We start from the raw sequence: 10255 nt of genomic DNA on the forward strand, positions 1-10255 counted from the left end.
ATGGTTTAGTAACAGGGAAAAAAGATGGCATTTTCCTACCATCCTTCCTTGGCCCCAGAGTATTGATTTAGTGCATTTGGATCGTATTGTAATAGAATATTTGGTTTTAAAAATTACCATTTGAAAATCCTATCGCTGATAAGAGAAAGTGAACACAAAGTCCAACCCCTAGCCAAGAAGCTATTCGCTACTGAAACCTGCTGAGAAAAGGAAAATCAATTTTCTCCAATGGAGAGTCATTGAATGTATCAACTACGTTCCAGGGCAAGCTCTATGCCTACGAGTAGTTGGCCAACACAAAATAGACTCTGCTTTTTGAATGTAGGTTATTTTTTGTTTTTTAGTTTGTCTATTTTGATTTTTAAATTTTTATTGTGTTGTGGTTTTGTTTGTTTGTTTGTTTTGTTTTTTGAATTTTTTGTTTTTGTTTTTTTAGAGAGAAGAGAGTCTCTCTTCTCCTTCTTGTTGCAGAGACAGCCATATCTTCTTGTGGAGTGCCAACCTCATCCCTTAGACATGATGGTGGAGGTCAGAGTGAATGGATTTGGCTATATTGGGTGCCTGGTTACCAAGGCTGCCATCTCATCTGCATCTGGCAAAATGGAGATTCTTGCCATCAATGATTCCTTTATTGTCCTCAACTACACGGTCTACATGTTCCAGTATGACTCCACCCATGGCAAGTTCAAAGGCACAGTCAAGGCTGAGAATGGGAAGCTTGTCATCAACAGGAAGCCCATCACCATCTTCCAGGAGAGAGATCCCGCTAACATCAAGTGGGGTGATGCTGGTGCTGAGTATGTTGTGGCATCTGCTGATATCTTCACCACCATGGAGAAAGTCAGGGTTCACCTAAAGGGTGGGACCAAAAGGGTTATCATCTCTGTCCCTTCTTCCCATGCCCCCATGTTTGTGATGGGTGTGAGCCATGAGAAGTATGTCAACTTGCTCAAGATTGTTGGCAATGCATCCTGCAACACCAACTGCTTAGTCTCCCTGGCCAAGATCATCCATGCCAGCTTTGGCATTGTGAAAGTACTCATGACCATGGTCCATGCCATCATGCCACTCAGAAGACTGTGGATGGCCCCTCTGTGATGGCCATGGGGCTCCCCAGAACATCATCCCTGCATCCACAGGTGCTGCCAAGGCTGTGGACAAGGTCATCCCAGAACTGAGGAAGCTCACTGGCATGGCCTTCTGTGTTCCTACCTCCAACGTATCTGTCAAGGATCTGACATGCCGTCTGGAGAAACCTGCCAAGTATGTTGACATGAAGAAGGTAGTGATGCAGGCATCCAAGGGCCCACTAAAGGGCATCCTGGGCTACACTGAGGACCAGATTGTCCCCTGAGACTTTAACAGTAACTTTCACTCCTCCGTTTTTTTTTTTGTTTTTTTTTTAATACTGGGGCTGGCATTGCTCTCAATGACAACTGTATAAAGCTCATTTCCCAGTAAGACAATGAATATGGTTACAGCAACAGGATGGTGGACTTCATGGCCTACCTAGCCTCTAAGGAGTAAGAAACCCAAGACCATTCACTCCAGCAAGAGAGAGGCCCTTGGTTGCTAGAAGTACCTGTCTCAACTCAGTCCACAACATTCAGCATCTCCCTCATAGTTTCCATCGAGACTCCCACAATGACGGGAGGATACTAGGGAGCCCTACTCTCTCAAATGCCATCAAAGTTTACTGTACCCAGCAAGAAAGAAAGGAAGAAAGGAAGAAAGGAAGAAAGGAAGAAAGGAAGAAAGAAAGAAAGGAAGGAAGGAAGGAAGGAAGGAAGGAAGGAAGGAAGAAGGGAGCGAGGGAGGGAGGAAGGAGAAGGGAGGGGAAGGGAGGGAGGGGAGAGGGAGGAAGGGAGGGGGAGGGAGGGAGGGGGGAGGGAGGGAGGGTGGGTTAAGAGAATGAGAACATTCAGCCGAGTGTGTACAGAGGTGGTGAGGACCTTGGAGGAGTTGGGGGTAGCAAAGACTATGATCAAAATATATTGCATGAAAAGTGCTTTTAAATAATAATTTTAAAAATTGCTGTTTGAGTTGCTGACTGGAGCTTCAGAAAAAAGAATTATACCTATTCTAGTTTACGATTAGGAATTTTCAACATTTTCTGAAAAGTTCCTAAACGTACTTCTGCCATTTTGTACTGTGAATTTATGCAGTGCTGTTTTCAACACTGGTGGTTACAAAACAGAAATATTAATCAACTCTGAAAAACAATTGAGATATACTCTGTCTTACTGTATCAAATATTCAGCTACAATTTAATTCTTTCTGTAAAAACATAAATAAAAACATCCATCTCATTAGCATACAGATTTGCTTTCGTCTTTAATAAACAGTAAGCTTATATGTATACCAAAATTTATTTTAAAATAAACTTATTAATGATTTATTATTAGCATATGTTTGATTTATATGTCAATTTTATATGTCTTTATAGCTGGAGTCATGTAAAAGTTTCTCAGGTGAAAGCCTAAAGAGTTAGTTCATGAGTTAAGAGTACCCAACATCAGTAGCACCCAGTTCTAGGGGATCCAACATCCTTTGTGACCTCAGAGGGCATTGGGTATACACACAGACATACATGCAAGCAATATATTCATAGACATGAATAAAATAAATAAATTGAAACATGTTTTTCTCAGATGGAAAGGGTTATTTGGCTTTATAAAGAAGCACCCAGTGGCTTTTATGGTCTGAGATATTCATTTAACACATGGTTTTCAACGCCTGTGCTCTCAGCAAGATGCTATGGTAGCCCCCCAGTAAGGTGACAAGAAGAACAACGTCTCTGTCCCTAGACACTCATAGTGCTTTTCAGTCATGCGCCTAGCTTGTGGAATACATTGTCCCACAGGATGTATTAGGTGCTATAACAGGTAGCTCTAGTGCTTAAACAGTAGAGCAACAGAAGTTTAGTTCTTATTCACGTTGTATGTGTCTATGCCTGTCTAGCAAACTGTCCAAGTTTAGTGATTTAACTATTCAAACATTTCTCAGTTTCTGGCATGAAGATCCAGGAGCATCTCAGCAGACTTGGCTATGGTTCAGTGCCTCCCAGTGTGCACTTATATATACTGTCTACTGGAGCAGTTAAGGTTAGACAATTCTTTTCCAAACTCACTTATCTGACTCTGGACAGCTCTCCCTCACCGCATAGACATCTCCACAGACTGCAGCTGCCTGGCCTTCTCACAGAGAGAAGCAGGGGAGTACCCAGAGAGATGCCACAGTCATGTATAGGCGGATACAAGAAGTGACGTTTCACAGCTTCTGCCGTATGCTATTTCTCACACCAGCAGACCCAGGAACTGTGAAGAAAGAGGACAGCAGAAAGTAGAATCTTTGGAAAATAACTACTCCATAACTAGTATATGTCCTAGGGCCCAGTAGCCAGTGGTTAGAGGAGACCTTCTGGGCCAGAACTGCGTTCATGACATTCAAAATTCGAGCACACAACCTCTGGGCTTTCTCCATCTGGTCCTCCACATCTGACTGAAAAGATGGACTGAGTGTAGTTAGGGAAGGGAGTGGGGTGGCCCCTCAGAGTTAATACAGAACACACTCAGACACCAAATTCTCGCCATGAAAAATATTTGTTGCAAAAGATGGGCAAACATAGGGGTGGGAGTGGAGGATGGGGATGGGGGATCGGGGACTTGATTGAGCAAAGGCAGACAGCAGGCAGCAGGTGTTTTTGTAGGTGTTGGTTTTTAAGGGTAAAAGGAGGCAAGTCTGTGCTAGAGTGAGTTGGTTAAGTCCTGATTGGACAGGTTAGTTAGTTTAGCTAAATAATGAATTTTGGTTGCTGGACCTTGGTGTTTAGTTTCCAGAATGAGTCAGTGGCCATATAAAGGAATAGAGCCTGGGGGCTAGCTTTAGGTAGTCAAAAAGTTTAGCTAAGGAAGACAGAAGGAAAAAAAGACAAAACCTGTTGGCCCCACATTTGTTATGTGAGGACCTGTTTCTTCTTCAGTCAGTATTGCTTAGAGTTTAGAGGACAAGTCTTAGAAGTTGGGCACATTACTTTGGCCCACATTCCACATGCCACGACACTACCCAATGCAGAGGAGTCTGGGAAACACGTTTTGTCTGTGTCCGAAGCTTGATGAATGAGAAGCAATCTCTCATTCTGCTACTCCCTCTATTTGAAAGGACTCAACGAGCGTTAGTGCTCGATTTTCTTTCAAAGAGCAATCCATACAGTTTTAATAGAACAAAGGGATACAATTGCTTGCCATTGTACAAAAAGACACTTTGATGAGGTGGGTATTTTCACCTCTCCCGTGCATAGCAAACGCAGCATCTGTTGCGGACAGCAAGAAGGTGGCAGAGAGTAAGTTCTGGGCCAGGGTACAGGCTGCTTCAGGGATACCAGGATGGTGCTTCCTGAAATGAGAGCTGCCTGTTTCCCAATGGGGAAGAGAAGCCAGGCTTTGTTCCCAGGCAAATGAAAATCCAAATTACAAGACTGAAACTACAAACTCAGAACAATGCATTAAAATGTGGTGCTGGTGGTGGTGGTGTGTGCTATTTGCATGTATCTTAGTATGCATCTGCCATTCCTCACGCTCTCTGAAAACACTGAAGGGTGGAGGGTATTTAATGATGAGAGACATTGTTTGGCTGTACCTCTGCTTCTTCATGCCTTTGTTGCTGAGCCTCTTGTTTTTAAGGACTCTGGGATCTTAGCTTCAGGTCACGGTGGCCCATTTCTCCACATACTGATGTGGTAAGCCTCCAATCATGGTGACATTAATAAAAAAAAAAATATTTCTGGCATAGAAAAATGATCCGATCTAAATTTGAAGCTTCCAAAAAGGCTTTAACAATCCTTTAAATTAGATAGATGCGCTCATCCACCTACCCGTTTTGAATTCTGGCCACATTTATTTCGAAAGAAACAAAAAAAAAAAAAGTCACTGTTTTTAAAAAATTCTTCCAATAGCCCAGTTTCAGTCTTCTGCCGTGATTACCTCAGCAGCTGAAGTTTTGGCTGTTGCTTGCTTTCTGCTGCATTTGCTTACATCACTTTAAGTTGGAAAACCCACAGAAAGGAATGAATCTTTTTGGAGGGAAGGAGGGAGAAGAAGCAAAAATGAATGAAATCAGAGCCATACTTAGAATCCTCACTCTCTGCCTACCCCTGCTTCTGGACCAGAGGAGAAGGATGTTTTCCTGAGAAGCCAGCTCCAAGCCATAAACCTGGAACACATCAAGCCTTTTCTTCTTGCTAATTGGCACTTACCTCACCTAAGGGCCTCTGCCAAGAAGAGTTGAGGGGTTTAATGGGGGAAGGAAGAAAGGAAAGAGCCCAGAGTCCTGGAACACAGTCGCAACCACATGGGATCTTTCACTGGAGGGCTTTGCAACAAAGTGGCCTGTGTACAGGCCTGCCCTCCCGTTTGTGGGGCTAATGCTCAGACTGGGGCCTGAATGATAACTGCTTGGTGTAATTACGAAGACAGCTTGAAAACTGTGCTCCTCTTTGTCCTGGCCTTCAGATGAGGCTATCTGAATGTGGTTTGAGCCAGCTTTATTTCAAAGCACTTTTTCTTTCCATATTTCAAAAGGTCAGTGTGTTTACTGGTGGCCAAAAAAGAAGCTGGTGTAAGACAAAGAAACCCATGTGGCTGAGTGGCAGGCAACCAGAAAGAGGAGGCAGGGGGCTGGCTCTGGGTCCTGGATGAGCCTGTAGAGGAGTCAGAACCCTCAAGACTTGACCTCTCCTTTATCACGGTTCAAAAAACAAGAGGGTGAATGGGAACTGTATTCTTTTGTGGGGATTAAAAAAAAAACAACCAATTTTTTAAAGTCTGATTCTGGAAGGAGAAATGCAGGTATGGTTAGTAAAAACAATGTTATCAACTGCTCAGCCAGGAAAATGTCCACTTCGTCTCCTGGAGGTGGGGATGCTTCCTCCTTCCAAGAAAGCAGGCTTGACAACCTGGCCACCCTTGGGAATCTTGAGACTGTTTTCTGTCAAGGTAAGTTAGCACCAGGAAATAATAGCAAACCCCAAACCCCTTCACAGGTCTCTGGGTTGGCAGTCTGATACTAACACTGTTACTTAGAAAAATAAAGCCGATCAGACAGACCACCACCTGCCCATACAAAAAGCATTCACGCTTTTGTTGTGAGTATTTGAAAACAGTGTCAGGCTCCAGCGACTTCGACTCAATGCCTACTTCGTGCATTCTTTGTGGCTTATTTTCTTTTAATCTGTGAGCAAAATGGAGATCTTTCACCCCTGTACTTGCTATAGAGTGAGCTCCTGGCAGGAGATGAGCAAGCTGTAAAAGTGGTGGAGAGCCTAGATGTCAAAACCAGGTGTGTCAGGGTTCAAATCTTTATGATGCCACTTACGAGTTACATGATTTCGGCCAATGTACTTAGCCAACGCATGGCTCAGTTTTCTTGTGCGCAAATCGAGGTGTCTCACAGCCTGGTGCTGGGAGGGTTTATGTTTGCGTGAGATGTATAAAAGTGTTCGTCATGCTTTGTAAACATCTCAATGTTAGGTAATGTTGAAAAGCACACCTCTCTTCCAAAATTCTACCATGGATTTCTTCCATGGAATTCTACCATGGAAAAGCCCCCTCGCCATGTGTGACCAGCAGGCTTTAGACAATCTGCCCCCCCAGTAGAAGTAAAAGGTAAAGTTGCAAATGCCATGGAATGTCATTTGTTTGTGAAGGAGATAGAGGCGGTAGTAAGAAAGAACTGACAAAACTGCTCAAAACCCAGTCTCCTGACTACTCTGAATTTCCATGCTCCTGTAAAAGGCTGTAGCAAAATGGATAGAATTCTGTGGACGTCACCAGGGAAAGGTGCGGTGATTTCAGAAGGAGTGGAGAGGAAGCATCAGGGGAGAGTTTAGGGAATGGGGGCTAAGCTGTCTAAAGACCCTTTACATTTGTGTTATCTCTACATTAAGCAAACATTGTTACCGCCATTTTCCTGTCAAGGAAGGCAAGGTTCAAGTAGCCTACCGGGAACTTTCTGTCTCTTCTCTAGGAAGCTGTGTGGCAGGATTTGAATGTGTTTTTCTCTTTCCTAGGAAAATTCCATCTAGAAAGGTAACCTGAGGGAATGTCAGAAGGGTGGGTTGCACTATGCTCCAGAGAACCTATGACTTCATGGGCAATCTTAGCAAGAGGTTTACTCATGTTTCTTCTAAGCTACACTCTCTGGGGCCTCTCCCTATCCCAGATCTCTGACACGTCCTAGAGATTCTTATCCTCTCCAGCTGATCTCCCTTCTCTCTCCTCTGTCCTCCCTACATACGATTGATCTTTTCCCCAGCCTGCACCCTCCTCCCTCCATCCCCTCTTCTATCCAATTCCCTCCTTCCATTGATCTCTAGTATCTAATTTGTTTCCCCTTCTGAGAAAGATTCAACCATCCTTCCTTGTGCTCTCCGTGCTATTTGGCTTCTTTGGGTCTGTTGATTATAGCATAGTTATCTTGTACTTTATGACTAATAAATCCACTTATAAGTGAATACATATGATGCATGTCCTTTGGGGTCTAGGTTACCTCACTCAAGATGATAGTTTCTTGTTCCATCCATTTGCCTGAGAAATTCATGAAGTCTTTGTTTTTAATGGCTGAGTAGCATTCCATTGTGTAGATAAGTCACATTTTTGTATCCATTCTTCAACTGAGAGACATCTAGGTTGTTTCCAGTTTCTGGATATCGCAAATGAAGCTGCTATGAACATAGTTGAGCAAGTGTCCTTGTGAGATGAAAGAGCATCTTTAGGTATATGCCCAGGAGCTGTATAGCTGGGTCTTGAGGTAGAACTATTCCCAACCTTCTGAGAAACCAACAGATTGATTTCCAGAGTGGTTGAACAAGTTTGCATTCCCGCTAGCAGCAACGAAGTGTTCCCCTTGTTCCACATCTTTGCCAGCATGATTTGTCCTTTGAGTTTTGATCTTAGCCATTCTGATGGGTGTAAGGTGGAATCTCAGAGTCGTTTTGATTTGGATTTCCCTGATGACTAAAAACATTGAACATTACCTTAGGTGCTTCTCAGCCATTCAAGACTCCTTTGTTGTGAATTTTCTCCTCTGCTTCCCATTTTTAATTGGGTTATTTGGATTGTTGTCTAATTTCTTGAGTTCTTTATATTTTTTGGATATTAACCCTCTGTCAGATATAGGGTTAGTGAAGATCTTTTCCCATCTGTAGGCTGTTGTTTTGTCCTGATGATAGTGTCCTTTATTTATAGAAGCTTTTTGGTTTCTTGAAATCCCATTTATTAATTCTTTACCTGAGTGCCTGAGTCATTGGTGTTCTGTTCAGGAAGTTATCTCCTGTACTGGTGAGTTCTAGGTTTTTCCCCAGTTTCTGTTTTGTTAATGTATCTGGTTTTACGTTGAGATCTTCGATCCATTTAAAATTGTGTTTTGTACAGGATGATAAATACGGATCTATTTGCATTCTTCCACAGACAGACATCGAGTTGGACTAGCACCATTTGTTGAAAATGCTCTCCTTTTTCCATTGATGGTTTTTGTTTCTTTGTCAAATATCAAGTGTCCATAAGTGTATAGTTTTATTGCTGGGTCTTTGATTCCATTCCATTGGTCTGCCTGTCTGTTTCTATACCAATTTCATGCAGGTTTTTTTTTTTTTTTTATTACTATCGCTCTTACAGCTTGAAGTCAGGGATAGTGATACCTTTAGAAGTTTGTTTATTGTTTAGGATCATTTTAGCTATCCTACGTTTTTTGTTATTTTGTATGAAGTTGAGGATTGTTTTTTCAAGACCTGTGAAGAATTGTTGGAATTTTGATGGAAATTGCATGGAATCTGTAGATTGCCTTTGATAAGATTTTCACTATGATAATCCCACTTATCCATGAACAAGTGAGATCTTTTCGCCTTCTGATATCTCCTCAGTTTCTTTCTTCAGATACTTGAGGTTCTTGTCATATAGGTCTTTTACTTGCTTAGTTAGAGTTAGAGTTACACTAGGTATTTTATATTATTTGTGGCTGTTGTGAAGGGTACTATTTCCCTAACATCTTTCTCAGCCTATTTATCACTTGTGTAGAAGAGGGCTACTGATTTCTTGGAGTTAATTTTGTGTCCAGACACTTTGCTAAAGGTATTTATTTGCTGTAGGATTTCTCTAGTAGAATCTTTGGGGTCACTTATGTCTACTGTCATATTATCTGTGATAGTGATACTTTGACTTCTTCCTTTCCAGTTTATATCCCCTTGATATCCTTTAGTTTTCTTCCTGCTTTTGCTAGAACTTCAAGCACTATACTGAAACAAATGTGGAATATCCTTTAGTTTTCTTCCTGCTTTAGCTAGAACTTCAAGTACTATACTGAAACAAATGTGGGGAAAGCAAACAGCCTTGTCTTGTCCCTATTTTAGTGGAATTGCTTTAAGTTTCTCTTTATTTAAGTTTCTCTTTATTTAATTTGATGCTGGCTATTAGCTATTGACTATATACATATTTATGTATGCCCCTTGTATCCCTGAATTCTCCAAGACTTTTAACATGAGGGGGTGTTCGGTTTTGCCAAATGCTTTTTTTTAGCACCTAGTGAGATGATCATGTGATTTTTTCTTTCAGTTTCTTTTTTTTCCCAAGAGAATTAAATCGTTTATTGAGTACACATAGTGGATGATACACAAGATTCATTCCAGTCTGTTATTTTATCTGATACTGTTATTCAATTTTAATATTGCAAAGGGTATCCCAACCACCATTTTATAACCAAATTGTGACCTTGCTTAGATGACCCTTTCAATGGTGAAACTCATTATAAGTTACAACAATAACCGGCAGTTTAACAACACCAAGGTTTTTGAAGACAATGGCTTCTCCACCCAACCAATCATAAATAAATTCCAAATGGAACTTGGCACCACCTTTACACAGCACATTAAAAAAAAGACACATTTATTCAGCGTCATAATCAGACTACTACATTTAGCAATCAACAGCATGGGTGAAAAAGGTCTACAGTAAAACCTTTTGATGGAATGCTTTACTCTTTCCACAGAACAGAAACTAAAATAACCTGTTGTACATTTAGTCACAAATACAGGACTAGAGTTTTTGCCCACACACATGAGTATTGTCTAAAACATGTCTTCTTTGTAGCAGCTAGGCCCTGATGCCACGGTGCTTGGCGGAGTTCACAAATCTATTGTAACCTGTAGCTTCCCTGTCACTTCTCTGGCTCTCCTCTCCTGCTAAGCTTTGTTTCCTGGCTGTAA

At 41.8% G+C, this 10255-nt stretch overlaps 1 pseudogene; it reads left to right on the forward strand.

The window, feature by feature from the left end:
* The first annotated feature begins 519 nt into the window (after positions 1-519).
* On the forward strand, positions 520-1354 carry LOC114634447 (annotated as a pseudogene).
* Positions 1355-10255: the final 8901 nt, after the last annotated feature.

Source organism: Grammomys surdaster, unplaced genomic scaffold, assembly GCF_004785775.1.
Source record: "Grammomys surdaster isolate TR1022 unplaced genomic scaffold, NIH_TR_1.0 958, whole genome shotgun sequence".
In the NCBI taxonomy this organism is placed as follows: domain Eukaryota; kingdom Metazoa; phylum Chordata; class Mammalia; order Rodentia; family Muridae; genus Grammomys; species Grammomys surdaster.